We start from the raw sequence: 17,439 nt of genomic DNA, 5'->3' as shown, positions 1-17,439 counted from the left end.
AAAAGAGAGTCAGCAAAGGGAGATGGATTATCATTAGTTCTTATAGGTTTTGGGTTAGGTGGTGAAGTTAAGAGCAATGTTTTGCGGGCAGGGGTGGATCTCACAAAGTACATTCTCAAGGGTGGGGAGAATTACAGAGAACCTTCTTAAGGGTGGGGGAGATTACAAAGTACATTGATCAGTTAGGGTGGGGCAGGAACAAATCACAATGGTGGAATGTCATCAGTTAAGGCTATTTTTACTTCTTTTGTGGATCTTCAGTTACTTCAGGCCATCTGGGTGTATATGTGCAAGTCACAGGGGATGTGATGGCTTGGCTTGGGCTCAGAGGCCTGACATTCCTGCCTTCTTATATTAATAAGAAAAATAAAACAAAATAGTGTTGAAGTGTTGGGGCGGCAAAAATTTTTGGGGGGTGGTATGGAGAGAGAATGGGCGATGTTTCTCAGGGCCGCTTCCAGCGGGATTAGGGGCGGTGTGGGAACCTAGAGTGGGAGAGATTAAGCTGAAGGGAGGTCTTGTGGTAAGGGGTGATATTGTGGGGATGTAAGAAGAAACATTTGTCGTATAGAATGATTGGTGATGGCCTGGATACGGTTTTGGATGAATTGAGAAACTAAATGGAATAACAGAAGGAGAAAAACAGGTATAAAAGGTCTAAGAATTGGGAGGACCTAGGACATCTGATTAGAGAGTGCCTAAGGAGATTCAGCATAGTCCTGCCAGCAAAGATTATTTATTTACTTCAAGAGTTTAGAGTGGCAGTTTGGGGATAGCACCAGGAGATATCAGCTGTGATGGCTTGGCGAAACAGCGTAAACCGGCAGTGTAAACAACAGCAGGGCATGTATGAGTAGTTGAGAACAGTGAATAGGAGTATGACTAGACAAAAGATAGTAGGAATGACAAGTTTTTTTGGGGCACAGTCTAAGTTGGCCTGGTGTCTGGAATGAGACTGGGGCCTAATAAAAAGGAGCGTCTATACAGGAGCTTAAATGGGCTGTACCTTGTAGCATTCTGAGGACAGGCCTGAATTCTGAGAAGCGAAAGTGGTAAAAGTATTGTCCAGTCCTTTTTAAGTTGGTGGCTGAGCTTGGTGAGGTGTGTTTTTAAAAGACCTTTAGTCCGTTCTACTTTTCTTGAAGATGGAGGACCGTAAGGGATATAAAGGTTTCACTGAATACTAAGAGCCTGAAAAACTGCTTGGCTGATTTGACTAATAAAGGCTGGTCTGTTATCAGACTGTATAGAGGTGGGAAGGCTAAACTGAGGAATTATGTCTCACAGAAGGGAAGAAATGACTGTGGTGGCTATCTGAAACCCTGTAGGAAAGGCCTTTACTTATTCAGTGAAAGTTTCTTTCATGAGCGTCCGTGTGAAGAGACCACCAAACAGGCTTTGTGTGAGCAACATGGCTGTTTATTTCACCTGGGCGCAGGCGGGCTGAGTCCGAAAAGAGAGTCAGCGAAGGGAGATAAGGGTGGGGCCGTTTTATAGGATTTGGGTAGGTAAAAGAAAATTACAGTCAAAGGGGGTTTGTTCTCTGGCGGGAGGGAGTGGGGGGTCACAAGGTGCTCAGTGGGGGAGGTTTTTGAGCCAGGATGAGCCAGGAAAAGGACTTTCACAAGGTAATGACATCGGTTAAGGCAAGGACCGGCTATTTACACTTCTTTTGTGGTGGAATGTCATCAGTTAAGGTGGGGCAGGGCATATTCACTTCTTTTGTGATTCTTCAGTTACTTCAGGCCATCTGGGCTTATACGTGCAAGTCACAGGGGATGTGATGGCTTGGCTTGGGCTCAGAGGCCTGACATTCCTGCCTTCTTAAATTAATAAGAAAAATAAAACAAAATAGTGTTGAAGTGTTGGGGCGGCAAAAATTTTTGGGGGGTGGTATGGAGAGAGAATGGGCGATGTTTCTCAGGGCCGCTTCCAGCGGGATTAGGGGCGGTGTGGGAACCTAGAGTGGGAGAGATTAAGCTGAAGGGAGGTCTTGTGGTAAGGGGTGATATTGTGGGGATGTAAGAAGAAACATTTGTCGTATAGAATGATTGGTGATGGCCTGGATACGGTTTTGGATGAATTGAGAAACTAAATGGAATAACAGAAGGAGAAAAACAGGTATAAAAGGTCTCAGAATTGGGACAACTCAGGATATCTGATTAGAGAGTGCCTAAGGAGATTCAGCATAGTCCTGCCAGCAAAGATTATTTATTTACTTCAAGAGTTTAGAGTGGCAGTTTGGGGATAGCACCAGGAGATATCAGCTGTGATGGCTTGGCGAAACAGCGTAAACCGGCAGTGTAAACAACAGCAGGGCATGTATGAGTAGTTGAGAACGGTGAATAGGAGTATGACTAGACAAAAGATAGTAGGAATGACAAGTTTTTTTGGGGCACAGTCTAAATTGGCCTGGTGTCTGGAATGAGACTGGGGCCTAATAAAAAGGAGCGTCTATACAGGAGCTTAAATGGGCTGTACCTTGTAGCATTCTGAGGACAGGCCTGAATTCTGAGAAGCGAAAGTGGTAAAAGTATTGTCCAGTCCTTTTTAAGTTGGTGGCTGAGCTTGGTGAGGTGTGTTTTTAAAAGACCTTTAGTCCGTTCTACTTTTCTTGAAGATGGAGGACCGTAAGGGATATAAAGGTTTCACTGAATACTAAGAGCCTGAAAAACTGCTTGGCTGATTTGACTAATAAAGGCTGGTCTGTTATCAGACTGTATTGAGGTGGGAAGGCTAAACTGAGGAATTATGTCTGACAGAAGGGAAGAAATGACTGCAGTGGCCTTCTCAGACCCTGTAGGAAAGGCCTCTACCTATCCAGTGAAAGTATCTGACTAAGAGGTATTTTATTTATCTGACTCGGGACATGTTGAGTAAAGCTAATTTGCCAGTCCTGGGTGGGGGCAAATCCTCGAGCTTGATGTGTAGGGAAGGGAGGGGGCCTGAATAATCCCTGAGGAGTAGTAGAATAGCAGATGGAACACTGAGAAGTTATTTCTTTGAGGATAGATTTCCACGATGGAAAGGAAATGAGAGGTTCTAAGAGGCGGGCTAGTGGCTTGTACTATAGCATAGCCTGCCTTTGCTGGTGTGTGGCGATTAGGCCTGGTGGAACTGCCATCAATAAATCAAGCGTGATCAGGGTGAGGAACAGGAAAGAAGGAAATATGGGGAAATGAGGTGAATATCAGGTGGATCAGAGAGATACAGTCATGGGGGTCAGGTGTGGTATCAGGAATAATGTGGGAGGCCAGATTGAAGTCCGGGCCAGGAACAATGGTAATTGTGGGACTTAACAAAGAGTGAGTACAGCTGAAGGAGCCGGGGAGCAGAAAGTATATGCGTCAGGTATGAGGAAGAAAATAGATTTTGGAAGTTATGAGAAATGTAGAGAGTGAGTTGAGCATAGTTTGTGATTTTTAGGGCCTCTAACAGTATTAAAGCAGCAGCAGCCGCGGCACGCAGACATGAGGGCTAGGCTAAAACAATAAGGTCAAATTGTTTGGACAGAAAGGCTACACGGTGTGGTCCTGGCTCTTGTGTAAGAATTCTGACTGCACTAACCATGCCTAGGAAGGAAAGGAGTTGTTCTTTTGTAAGGGATTGAGGTTTGGGAGATTAATCGGACACGATCAGCAGGGAGAGCATGTGTGTTTTTATGAAATTATGCCGAAATAGGTAACAGATGATGATGAAATTTGGGCTTGACTGAAGTAATGGGGGCTGTCTGTGAAGCCTTGTGGCAGTACAGCCCAGGTAATTTGCTGAGCCTAATGGGTGTCAGGGTCAGTCTAAGTGAAGGCAAAGAGAGGCTGGGATGAAGGGTGCAAGGAATAGTAAAGAAAGCATGTTTGAGGTCTAGAACAGAATAATGGGTAGTAGAGGGAGGTATTGAGGATAGGAGAGTATATGGGTTTGGCACCATGGGGTGGATAGGCAAAACAATTTGGTTGATAAGGCGCAGATTCTGAACTAACTTGTAAGGCTTGTCTGGTTTTAGGACAGGTAAAATGGGGGAATGGTAAGGAGAGTTTATAAGCTTTAAAAGGCCGTGCTGTAGCAGGCGAGTGATAACAGGCTTTAATCCTTTTAAAGCGTGCTATGGGATGGGATCTTGACATTGAGCAGGGTAAGGGTGATTAGGTTTTAATGAGATGGTAAGGGGTGCATGATTGGTTGCCAAGGAGGGAGTAGAGGTACCTTATATTTGTGGGTTAAGGTGGGGGGATACAAGAGGAGGACGCAAAGGAGGCTTTGGATTGGGAAGAAGAGCGGCAATGAGATGTAGCTGTAGTCCAGGAATAGTCAGGGAAGCAGATAATTTAGTTAAAGTGTCTCAGCCTAATAAGGGACCTGGGCAGGTGGGGATAACTAAAAAGTTCTTAAAAGAGTATTGTCTAAGTTGGCACCAGAGTTGGGGAGTTTTAAGAGGTTTAGAAGCCTGGCCATCAATACCTACAACAGTTACGGAGGCAAGGGAAACAGGCCTTTGAAAAGAAGGTAATGTGGAGTGGGTAGCCTCCGTATTGATTAAGAAGGGGACGGGCTTACCTTCCACTGTGAGAGTTACCTGAAGCTCAGCGTCCGTGATGGTTTAGGGGGCTTCCGAGGCGATCGGGCAGTGTCAGTCTTCAGCCGCTAAGCCAAGAAGATCTGGGAAGGAGTCAGTCAGAGAGCCTTGGGCCAGAGTTCCAGGAGCTCTGGGAGTGGCTGCCAGGTGAGTTGAACAGTCTGATTTTCAGTGGGGTCCCACACAGATGGGACGTGGCTTAGGAGGAATCCTGGGCTGCGGGCATTCCTTGGCCCAGTGGCCAGATTTCCGGCACGTGTAGCAAGCTCCTGGGGGAGGAGGTTCTGGAGGAATGCCTGGCTGCTGCGATTCAGGCGTTTGGAAGTTCTTGTTTGCTGGAGATGTGGCTGGGGTTTGTCTCACAGTGGAGACAAGGAATTGCAACTTTTTTCTGTTATTGTACACCTTGAAGGTGAGGTTAATTAAGTCCTGTTGTGGGGTTTGAGGGCCAGATTCCAATTTTTGGAGTTTTATTTAATGTCGGGAGCAGATTGGGTAATAAAATGTATATTGAGAATAAGACGGCCTTTTGACCTTTCAGGGTCCAGGGCTGTAAAGCGTCTCAGGGTTGCTGCCAAATGAGCCATGAACTGGGCTGGATTTTTATATTTGATGAAAAAGCCTAAATGCTATCTGATTTGGGATAAAGAAAAAGGAGCATTAACCTTGACTATGCCTTTAGCTCTAGCCACCTTTTTAAGAGTAAATTGCTGGGCAGGTGGGGGAGGGCTAGTCATGGAACGAAACCGCAAGCCAGAGCAGGTGTGAGGAGGGGAGGTGATAAAAGGATTATAGGATGGAGGATTGGAGGCTGAGGAAGAATTGGGACCTAGCTCGGCCTGGCTAGGAGGGGAGAGGTCAGATGGGTCTGTAGTAAAGGAAGATTAGAAAGACTCAGTGACATTTGGGGTTGGGACCGAGGGGACAGGCGGGAGGGAAAGAAGGAAGATTTGGGATGAGTTGCATTGGGCACAGAGACTAGGAAGGGACTGATGTGTAAAAGAATGCCTGGACGTCAGGCACCTCAGACCATTTGCCTATTTTACGACAAGAATTATTTAGTTCTGGCAGGATAGAACAATTCAAAGTGCCATTTTCTGGCTATTTGGAACTACTGTCGAGTTTGTATTGGGGTCAAGTGGCATTGCAGAAGAAAATAAGGCATTTAGGTTTTAGGTCAGGTGTGAGTTGAAGAGGTTTTAAGTTCTTGAGAACACAGGCTAAGGGAGAAGAAGGAGGAATGGAGGGTGGAAGGTTGCCCATAGTGAAGGAGGCAAACCCAGAGAAAAGAGAGCATAGAGACACGGAGGGAAGGGGTTCGGGGGTTCTTACCCTCCAGAAAAGTGGGAAGGGGGGTCGGGGCATGGAAATAAGGGATTGGGGCACAGAGATAAGAGGTTGGGGTGTGGAAATAAGGGATTGGGGCACAGAGATAAGAGGTTGGGGTGCAGAAATAAGGGATTGGGGGTTCTTGCCCCCTAGAAAAGCGGGACTTGCCGCTAAGGGTGAAGGAGAAGGGGTTGAGGGGTACTTGCCCCTCCCCCAGAAAAGCAGAGAAGGGGTAGAGACACGGAGAGGAGGGGTTGGGGTACTTGCCCTCCAGAAAAGCAGAGAAAGGGTAGAGACAAGGAGAGAAGGGGTTGGGGTACTTGCCCCTCCCCCAGAAAAGCAGAGAAGGGGTAGAGACAAGGAGAGAAGGGGTTGGGGTACTTGCCCCTTCCCCAGAAATGCAGGACTTGCCGCTAAGGGTGAAGGACCAAGGCAGGTGTCCCTGCATGGTCTGACACCTTTGAAACATGGGTGAATAATCAGAGAGGCGTCCCTGCAATGATTAAACACCAAGGGAAGGCTGCCTTTCCAGTCTGTGACCGGCACCAGAGTTCTGGGTCCACGGATAAAACGTGTCTCCTTTGTCTCTACCAGAAAATGAAAGGAATTGAAATTAAGAGAAGGGAGAGATTGAAGTGTGATGCCAAGATTGAAAGGAGAAAGGGTTGAGGGATAGTGAGGGAGGTTGGAGAAGAGAGTAAAAGGAGGCTGCTTACCGGATTTGAAATTGGTGAGATGTTTCTTGGGCTGGTCGGTCTGAGGACCTGAGGTCGTAGGTGGATCTTTCTCATGGAGCAAAGAGCAGGAGGAGGACGGGGGATTGATCGCCCAAGGGAGGTCCCCCGATCCGAGTCACGGCACCAAATTTCATGCGCGTCCCTGTGAAGAGACCACCAAACAGGCTTTGTGTGAGCAACATGGCTGTTTACTTCACCTGGGTGCAGGCGGGCTGAGTCCGAAAAGAGAGTCAGCGAAGGGAGATGGATTATCATTAGTTCTTATAGGTTTTGGGTTAGGCGGTGAAGTTAAGAGCAATGTTTTGCGGGCAGGGGTGGATCTCACAAAGTACATTCTCAAGGGTGAGGAGAATTACAGAGAACTTTCTTAAGGGTGGGGGAGATTACAAAGTACATTGATCAGTTAGGGTGGGGCAGGAACAGATCACAATGGTGGAATGTCATCAGTTAAGGCTATTTTTACTTCTTTTGTGGATCTTCAGTTACTTCAGGCCATCTGGGTCTATACGAGCAAGTCACAGGGGATGCGATGGTTTGGCTTGGGCTCAGAGGCCTGACACTTCCCATCTTTGTTTTTCAAAGCCTGGATCATAAGCAGAATAGTGGGACGTGGAACATAGCCAAGTGTTAGCGAGAAAGTAGAGTTTGAGGAAAGAGGAGTTGCCTCTCAACATTAAAAAGGATTTCCTCCAGGCATGGAAAGAAAGTGGATGGAGGGACTGAGAGCAGGAAGATCAATGGAGCCTCCCAATAATGAGGACGATTAGAGCCAAGGTCGCTGGGAGGGACATTATTTGAAGTTCAAGGAGCTGTGGGAGCTGAGTTGGCTCTGCAGATGGCCCAGCCCCCACTGGAATGAGCAATTTCCATTGCCTGGACCTGTGGGCTTGCATTAATGCCTCTTCCTCCTCTCAGCATCCCTAAAGAGGACTTCCTTTGGCAGCAGCCAGTACTTTTCCTGGTGACCACCTTGCAGAAATGATTGCAGTCTTAGCCTTAGACTTTGGCCTATTTCGTCCACTTCTCTATGTGGGCAACCTCTCTTTGAACTCCCCAGAGAAGGGCAGTAGGGCCTGGAGACCTCATGAGATAGTGAGGGTGAGGAAGGGAAATCTTCCCATACCTACCCTTGAAATAGAACCTGAACTGAGCCCATTTGAGATCCCTGTAACTGCCCTGCACCAAACATCCATAAATTATAAGCTGGTAAGAATAAGCATATGTGGAACAAATACATAGGTCATGCTATAAAAGACATCTTTACAAAAACAATAATAGGGATTTTAATATTATTGTTAATATTCCCGATTCCCTTTCTGCCACTTCTTTACAAATCTCTATAAATATAGTATGTAATAATAAATACATACTATATTTATTTATATAATAAATTTATTATATAATAAATATATTTTTATATAATAAATTTATTATATAATAAATATATTTATATAATAAATTTATTTATATAATAAATTTATTATATAATAAATATATTTATATAATAAATTTATTTATATAATAAATATATTTATTTATATAATAAATTCAGTGTGTGAATAATAACCAGGGTTCTCCTAATTCTGTGTTGAGGTATAGTTTTTCATGGGGCAGCTTGAACTATGTTAGGTCAGTGATCCCAAATGGCCTCATTGGTAATTAACCTCCTACTTGGAGAGTAATTGGAAAAGAAGTAAATAATCCACCTGAAAACTGTATTTTAAGGTTTGAACCTCAAAAGGAAGATTTGAAAACACTCAAAGAAAAAAAAAATGACAAAAGGCAAAACAAATATTTATTTAGAGAATAAGTGATTAATCAACAATATCCCATTCTTTTTTATTCTCATTCAGTATAGTAACAAGATGTGTTCTGTAGGACAGGTTGGGGCTCAGGTGTCAAAAAGGAAGAGTAAAAAGTTTAATTTTAGGATATGTGAAGCACAGAAGATAAGTTTCTTTCTCAGATTTTTAATTTGAGGTATTTTCTTTGGTATTTTAATTATATTCTGCAGCTATCCTTAGCATAAAAGATTTAAAAAATATTTTTAGAACTGTTCACCATCCTTTCCATATTCTGTTGTCACTGGAGTGACTGATGTTCTCTGCTGGAGTGTCATTCACTACATTATGATGAGCACATTAAACAGGAACAAGCGTCTTTAAAATGACTTTCACTGAAAGCTGGTGTTTCTTCTCACCCTGCTCCATTCCCACTCTGTTTAATAAATAAGAAGCCAGACTTCTTGAAAACTGACTTTATTCTGCATATTCCTCCTGGTTACAAGATAGTTTTGATTTTTATTTTCTTCAGGAGTTTTTACCAGAAGCACAGGCAACCTTTCTTCTTTTAATAATGTGTGTAATAGACACACTATGCTGAGCAGTTTGAAAACTTCTTGGAGTCTGGGAGAAAGGCATAGTTCCTAATTAACTGCCCAGAGAATGGTTTCACTATGTGGGATTCAGTTAAGTGCTTCTAGTGGGTTTTGTGGGACCAAAGGGAGATGATACTACATTTTTAATCAGGCAAACTAAAAAGCTAACACTTTTTAATGACTTAGCAGCCCCACTCCTATGAGGACTCCAGATGTTCAAAGCTCTCAAGAGCAACTCTAGAAATCCTTGTCAAGTTCCCTAGGTCCAAGGGATTATTATATAAGTTAAGCCTTTGAATGCTAGCTGTGTTTTGTTTTTCTTTTTAACTTTGAGACCGATAAAGGTAGAGGGTTTTTGTTTACTTCAAAGTAAGTAAAAAATGCGCTGAAACTGGAGACATACTTGGAATAAAGGTAATTTGGAAGTATCTTCATCTTTCCTATTAAACTCAGAGTAAGGCCGGGTGCAGTGGCTCAAGCATGTAATCCCAGCACTTTGTGAGGCTGAGGTGGGTGGATCACCTGAGGCCAGGAGCTTGAGACCAGCCTGGCCAATATGGTGAGACCCTGTCTCTATTAAAAATGCAAAAATTAGCAGAGTGCGATGGCACACACCTGTAGTCCCAGCTGAGGCAGTAGAATCACTTGAACCTGGGAGGCAGAGGTTGCAGTGAGCTGAGATCATGCCACTGCACTCCAGCCTAGGCTACAGAGCAAGACTCCGTCTCAAAACAAACAAACAAACACAGAGTAGTGAGTAGGAAGAACGATGTGTTTTTAAAATCTCTTTTGATTACAAGCTCCCCTTTGGGAATACAAATAAAGCTTTGGATTTTCTCCAGAAAAGGGACATGCGCAGTCATCTCTTGGTATCCACGGTGAATTGGCCAGGAACCCCTTGGTTACCAAAATCTATGAGTGCTCAAACCTTTTATATAAAATGGTGTAGTATTTCCATATAAGCTACACACATCCTTCTATGTACTTTAAATCATCTCAAGTTACTTATAATACCTAGTACAATATAAATGCTATGTGAATAGTTATCTATATTGTCAAGGGAATAACGACAAGGAAAAAAGTCTGTACGTGTTCAGTACAGATGCAACCATCCATTTTTTTTGTTTTGTTTTTTCCTGGAATATTTTTGATCTGAGGTTGGTTAAATCCACAGATGTGGAACTCATGAATATGAAGGGCCAACTGTATATAAAATTTATTTAACATTTCAGAAGATTCACTGTTAAGAAATCTTGCTTCGTCTTTTTACCACTTATAAAGTCTTCATTATTAAAAGCTGAACAAAATCTTAAAAAAGAAAGAAAAGAAAACAGTTGCTGAGGAGATTGAGCTAACATTCCACATTTGGCCTCTTTTTTAAACACTTCAATGTTATCACTAAATACTTAAATGAATTTTAATAGAATTCTTTTTCTACACTTGTACTTGAATTGAGCAATTTAGATTTTTTGTACATTATTTTTAACCTTCTCCTTTGAATGTTATTTTTAATAGTTTGCTTGTGTATTTTTGCAAGGAATTAACTCTCCTTGCCAAATCCAATTAATAAATAGAACTATCTGTGGACTTGTGCTCTCTAGAAGTTAAACATAGAGTCTGGAATTAGTCAGGCAGAATCTCCATAATGACTTGCTCAGTGCGACACTCTCTGATATTATCATCTAGCGAAGTATCAGAAATACAAGAACGACGTGTTTTCTATTTTCAGAGCAAAGAAAATTATTCAATCATGCAATCACTATTAGCGAAGCTATTTCAGAACTGAGAAGAAGACTGTCACATAAACATAAAAATTTTATTTTGAGGGCCTTCTCTGTCAATGCCTTGTGTTAGGTAGTGAGCTGGGATACACAGGAACTAAAGACCTGTTCTCTACCTTGGATTTTACCCTTTAATTTGGGAAGACAGAATAAATGCACTGAATGATAAAGCTAAGTTTCAAATCAGTGAGATAAAATAATTCCAAAAGTGCAGAGAAGAGCTTGCCATGAGCTGCTGTAGTCGGGAATGCTTCATGCAGAGAGTCTCAAGCCTGAACAGGTAAAGTGCAGGGACATAAATCCAGGTAAGGAAAACTGGGCAAAGGACCTGAGGCAGAAATGAACAAGGCACTTGGGAAAAATTTGTAAAGGTCTTTAATTTGATCTGTCATGTCATATATAAAGAAGAAAGTGTACATTTACAATATTTCCAAATACAGATTGTAGAAGATGAGTCTATTAATTCACCTAGAGCTTGCATGTGTTTTAGATAAATCTGCAAACTCCACCCTTGATTGCATGAAGTTCCAATGAGAAAATGCCATTTCATTCCAAGTGTGCATGTAATCTTCACAAAGAAACTTTTTTAAATGATTAAAATAATTCCCACAATAGATATGAAAGGAAAAGTTAGGCCTGAACTCATGCTCCTTTAAGATATGGGGGTTAGCCCGGTGCGGTGGCTCACGCCTATAATCCCAGCACTTTGGTAGGCCGAGGCGGGCAGATTACGAGGTCAGGAGATCGAAACCATCCTGGCTAACATGGTGAAACCCCACCTCTCTAAAAATACAAAAAATTAGCCTCGCGTGGTGGCGGGCACCTGTAGTCCCAGCTACTCGGGAGGCTGAGGCAGGAGAATGGCGTGAACCTGGGAGGCGGAGCTGGCAGTGAGCCGAGATCGCGCCACTGAACTCCAGCCTGGGCAACAGAGTGAGACTCCATCTCAAAAAAAAAAAAAAGAAGATATTGTGGTTGGGGTTGGAGTTGGATAAAAGGATCAAGTAGGAAATACCAGTCTAAAAGAACACTGAGGTCAAGAAAAGTATTTTGGGAGCTAGAAGTTTATATTAAGCATTTTAAGGAGTGGCTGGAAAGTCATGTGGCTCATGTTACTTCTTGTTCCTTGCCCTGGCAGCAGCAAGTTAAAAGGAGCAATCTGTCTGCATGAAAGAGTTTGAAGAAAGAGCAAATCACCTCTCCACTAAATTTACTATTTGATTTACTTTTCAGTAATTCTGTTTCAAAGTAACTTTAACCAACTTAAATATAAGTATAAAAGTATGAAAGTTATTCTGCGTTGTATACTTAAAACCAATTCCCACTCCATACCCCAAATCCAAACCATTAAAACTTAAGACTCCACTTAAACCAGATATATGTTATTAATAAGGTCTTATATAAGTGAAAAATCACCAAGTTAATGATACATTCTGGGGAGCCAGGACTAGCTCAGTTCTTGAATGGAATTGGCTATTTTTCGCATTGTCTCATAAACTTCTATGTCTACCCCCTTTTTTTCTTTTTCTTTCTTTTTTTTTTTTTTTGAGACAGGGTCTGGCTCTGCAACCTCCTCTGCCTCCCGGGCTCAAGCCATCTTCCCACCTCAGCTTCTCGAGTAGCTGGGACTATAGGTGTGTGCCACCATGCCCAGCTAATTTTTGACGGGGTCTCGTCATGTCACCCAGGCTGGTCTCGAACTCCTAGGCTCAAGCAATCCACCTGCCTTGGCTGCCCAAAGTGCCGGGATTACAGATGTGAACCGCTGGACCTGGCCTATGTCTGCCCTTAATGGTAAACAGTAGTACCAACTGCCTATATGCTTACAATGTGCCCAGCACTGTACTAAGCATTTTATGTTCATTAGTTCATATAATATCCTAATAAAAGTAACCCATAGGGCAGATATTGTCTTGATTTTACAGATGGGAAAACTATTAAATAGCAAACCAGAAGTCAAGCACTTTAGAGGATGACTCTAACACTATCCCTAGCTACATATATTTCCCCTCCTAGAATGTCCTTCCCACTCCTCTTTGCCCACCCACATTTTGTGAAGGCCCAGCTTAAATCCTGGTAAGTTCTCTAGTAAGTGCCCCTACTGCCTACATTGATCTGTCTCATCTCAGAATTCTTAAAGCATTTACTTATTGAACTCAGAAGAACATCATTAGTAAAATACAGAGTAATAGAGATTTCACAACCTAATCAGAGTTAAAAACGTATTGAGTGCTTAGTCTGTATGAGGAATTGTTCTAAGAATTACATATGGATTAATCAATTTCATTCTCATAACAAATCTGTGAGGTCAGTAGTGAGTACTGTTATTATTTCCATTTTTAAATGTGCAAAATGAAGCAGAGATAGGTTAACTAACTTTCCTAAGGGCAAAGATTAGGAAACTTTCTCAGGTTGGTGAAGACTCTAGGAATTGAGGATTAAAGAAGTTAATATGTGGAAAGCCTATAGAACAGTATCTGGTACATAGAGTGTTAGCTATTATTACTATTTTACTCTACTCCCTCCCTGAAAACATCTCTGACTCCATCCAATTGAGTCATCTGCCCAGGAAGAAAATGAAGCATCTTCGATGAACCAGATGCTGGGTTTGACAGTTTCATGACCGTCATTTCATTTATTAATTCAGCAAATATTTATTGAGCACCTACCACCACCTGGTACTATTCAAGGCATTGAGATTCCAGCTGTAAAACAAAAAACAAAGTGGTTCTTCACAATAATCCCATAAAGGAGGTTCATGAGTTCTGTTACTACAAATGACAAAACTGAGGTTCACACAGCTCACCAGTTGGAGGGTTGGGGTTTAAATATAAATCAATTAAAAGTTTCAGATCTTTCTCTCACAGGATATAATGTTACTTCTGCCTGATCCACCTGATAGAACCATTCTCCCCAATGAAACATAATGCATTTGGAAATTAGGAAGCTGTTGTTTCCCTTTCTCATATATAGGTTAGAATTCCCAATAATATCACCACCATCCCCAGATTGTATTTATAGGGTACATGCATGCATTATTGTTGTTGAGGCTGCTTTCCCTACCCCTCCCAGTGCCTTCCAGCAAATGAACTACTCCAGGGAAAAGAAGAGCTGCTCTAGCTGAGAGTGGGGTTGGGGTGGGAGTGGATGGGCCTTGAGCACTGGTTGCTCTGCCTTCTTCTAAAGTCTCTAAGGTGCCCGGCTTCCACTGCAGGCATCTGCTTCTGGACAAGGGGAACGTGGTGGCACCCAGAAGCTTGAAGACACCAGGAACTGCAAAACCCTAAAGAGGGTGTCACAGCCCTGGCTCAGGGAGCCCCTAGGTCTGGGCTTCACAAGGGACCACAGCTCTTCCCTCCTTCTCATCCCCTGCAATGTGGCAAGCAGGGGATGCATGTTTCAGCATGCATGTTTCTTTTAGACCAGCCATTCAGCAGGTCCTGAGTTCTTGTCCCACATCCAAGAAGAATGAGGTAGGCAGATACCTGGAGGGTGAACAAAGTGGAGAGTAGCTTCATTGAGTGGTAGAACAGTTCTCAGGAGACTCAAAGTGGATAGCTCCTTTCCACAGGAAGGTTGTCCCAATGAGTGTCCAGCTCTCAGTGGAGAGGAGACCTGGAGTGGGTAGCTCCTATCCACAGGCAGGTCACCCCAACATCTGTGCAGCCCTCAGCAGACAGGAGACCCAGAGTGGATGGCTCTTATCACAGGCAGGTCATCCCAACATCTGTGCAGCCCTCAGTGCAGAGGAGACCCTGAGTGGGTGACTCTTATCCACAGGCAGGTAATCCCAACATCTGTGCAGCACTTAGCAGAGAGGAGACCCTGAGTGGGTGGCTTTTACCCACAGGCGGGTCATCCCAACATCTGTGCAGCCCTCAGGGGAGAGGAGACCCAAGTGGGTGGCTCCTATCCACAGACAGGTCATCCCAGTGGTGTCTCCGTTGCTCTCAGCAGAGAGGAGACCTGGAGTGAGTGGCTCTTATCTGCAGGCAGGTCATCCCATCCCCTCTGCAGCCATCCGCGAAGAGGCGGCAGAGTGAGAGGCCCCAGAGTGAGTAGCTCCTATCTGCAGGCAGGTTGTCTCCTTGTCTCTGCAGCCCTCAGTGAAGAGGAGGCCCAGAGTGGATGGCTCCATCCCCTAATCTGCCAGGGTCTGGCTTGGGGGTCGGGGGTGGGCTTCAGAGGGGAGGAAGTGTGTGCTGATTGGTCCATGGGCAGCAATGGGCGGACCTGGAAAAAGCACCATAAGTTCTCACTCTCGGCGGTACTGGCAGCCCAGCCCCCAGGCTTCGGGCCGTTTCTGGCCTAAGTGGGGTTTCACTGAGGACCCACTGCTTTCTGCCCAGGAACCTGTCTGCCTCCTACCGCCATCAACCTGCTGTCCACGAGCCCACAGTGCCCAGGCTGTTCATGTCGAGGTGGGCCTGCAGGCCTGTGCCGAGCTGCCCTCACCACCCCTCGGCCTCACTCCCATGCTCCTCGGTGCCCAGAGTCCGGAGGGGGCTGAGGCGGCAAGGGCTGGTGAGTCAACACTGCCCTGAGCGCGTGCACACCCAGCTGGGTCGCAACAGTGCCTGGGTTCAGCCTCAACTTTGCTCTGAAATTGGAGCGGGCACTGGGAGCAGGGAGAGGCCTGGCAGTTGGAGCAGACACTTCCAATCCTGCGAGGGGAGGTGGGCTTCCCGGGTCACTGAGAGCGAAGGGATGCCCGGGTCTGCAGCTGTGGCTGGGCAGCTGCAGTGCGCCCGGGAGGTTGGGGCTCCTGCCCCTCTAACTCGGAAGGGGGTGAGGCTCCCACCTGTTCCCAGCTCCCGCTGGCTCTGTGCAGTGCGTAGCCTAGGCCATGCCTCCCCAGCCGCTGCCATAATGCCACTGCTATCATTAAGGTGATCTTGAAACTAGCATCCAAGGTCACACTACAAGTGCTCGGAAAATATCTGTTGATTTCTGATTCCTAGATGGCTTTCGCCCACTAGCCCATTAAGGACCTTCATGTCTATAATGTCAAAAATTATAGACATATCGTGTGTCTATAATGTTTAAGTTCAGTTCTGGGATTCCAGTGCAGGTGAGACAAATGCTCTCTTTTATGAACTCAGCTTCTCCAGTGTAAACTGAAAAGGAAGCCAGGCTGTGTTGTATTATTGAACTAGTTTGGGGCACACAAATATCCTTGTCAGTTTCAGAAGGGTCAGTGGAGTATTCTGTTCACTGAAAATTTTCATACATTGCAGGGAGATGAAATGCACTGAGAATAAAATGAAATGTCATCCACAGTGAAATGAAATGTCTGGGAAAGGGAAAAGGAGACAGACAAGGATGATAGAGTTGACAGTCATGGGCAGACAGCCGTTTAGCATAAGTTAATTTACCAGCCAGCTCAGTCCAAAAGGAGGCTTATATCTGGCTTACGCTATGATATATTAGACTGACACGATGGTAGGAGGGGAGGAGGTATAAAGGGCCATTTCCAAGGACATAATATATTTTGTGTATGAAGTGCAAAAGCACATGAAGGTCCAAGAAGAAACTGATATGTATTTTTCATCTTTTTCTGACTCATGCCACCCTTGTGTCTATGCCAGCTCCTTTTCTGGAACGCAAGACCCAACCAGTTTTGATGTACCAAATTAAACTATGTGTCATGCAGGTGGATAAGAGATTTCATTTGGCATCAGCCAGAGATATGCATATATCTGCACTCTAAGTATATAGCTTTTTCATGAGAGTCAGCTAGAAAGCAAGTCAGCCATATTATGTACATATCTCTTAAAATATGACTTTTATTGGATATTGGTAAATAAGGCCTCTGGTTGTAATTCAAACAACATTTAAAATGCAAAAATGAATAAGACCTTGGTTTCTAGATGCTTGAAATATTCAGAAAGACTAAAAGACCACTTGCTTCAGCTTTTCTAATTATGAGCAGCTGACAAAACAGTTCCTATTAAGGTGCCAGAAACTTTTACCCTTTCTCCCTAAGAATACAGAAAGGGACACCCAGAAGCAATAGCACAAAAGAATCATCAAGGAAATGAAGACAAAACACAATTAGATTGTAAGCAATTCTTGGAACACCTTGGACAGAGTAGTTATTCAATTGCTTTTTTTTTTTTTTTTTTTTGAGACAGGGTCTCCCGTTTGACTCAGGCTAGAGTGCAGTGACACAATCACAGCTCACTGCAGCCTCGACCTCCCAGGCTCAAGCCATCCCCCTGCCTCAGCCTCCCGAGTGGCTGGGACCACAGATGCGTGCCACCAAGCCAGGCTAATTTTTGTATTTTGTGTAGAGACAGGATTTTGCCATGTTGCCCAAGCTGGTCTCAAACTCTGGACTCAAGTGATAGGCCCACCTCAGCCTTCCAAAGTGCTGGGATTACAGGCGTTAGCCACTGCATCCAGCCTCGATTGCTTTAAATGAGAGGGTAGAGAGTTTCCATATGAAGGAAGACCAAGGTCTTTTGACACTTAAGGAGACTGTAATTATCCAGTGATGCTGCTCTCACTACCATTTTTGTCAAATGGTAGTCAATCAGAGTAAAGACCCATAAAAGAGAAAAAACAATGTTCTGGGCAGAGCAACTATGTCCAGCTAGGGTTCAGCTTTCCCTCTGCAGTCATTTTTTACCCCAGACACAG

At 44.1% G+C, this 17,439-nt stretch overlaps 1 protein-coding gene across 1 annotated transcript in view; it reads left to right on the top strand.

Annotated features, from left to right (window-relative positions):
• The window catches only part of TIGD4 (tigger transposable element derived 4), a 36,265-nt gene extending 19,391 nt beyond the window's left edge, over window positions 1-16,874 (top strand). The window contains exon 5 of the transcript XR_008524804.2: window positions 12,352-16,874. The gene's annotated coding sequence lies outside the window, so the exon portion shown is untranslated. The remainder of the gene's footprint in view (window positions 1-12,351) is intronic.
• The last annotated feature ends 565 nt before the right edge of the window (window positions 16,875-17,439 follow it).

The sequence above is a fragment of the Pongo abelii genome, chromosome 3, assembly GCF_028885655.2.
Source record: "Pongo abelii isolate AG06213 chromosome 3, NHGRI_mPonAbe1-v2.0_pri, whole genome shotgun sequence".
Lineage (NCBI taxonomy): Eukaryota > Metazoa > Chordata > Mammalia > Primates > Hominidae > Pongo > Pongo abelii.
The sequence above is the reverse complement of the archived record's forward strand: the minus strand, read 5'-3'. Positions and strand labels throughout refer to the sequence as shown.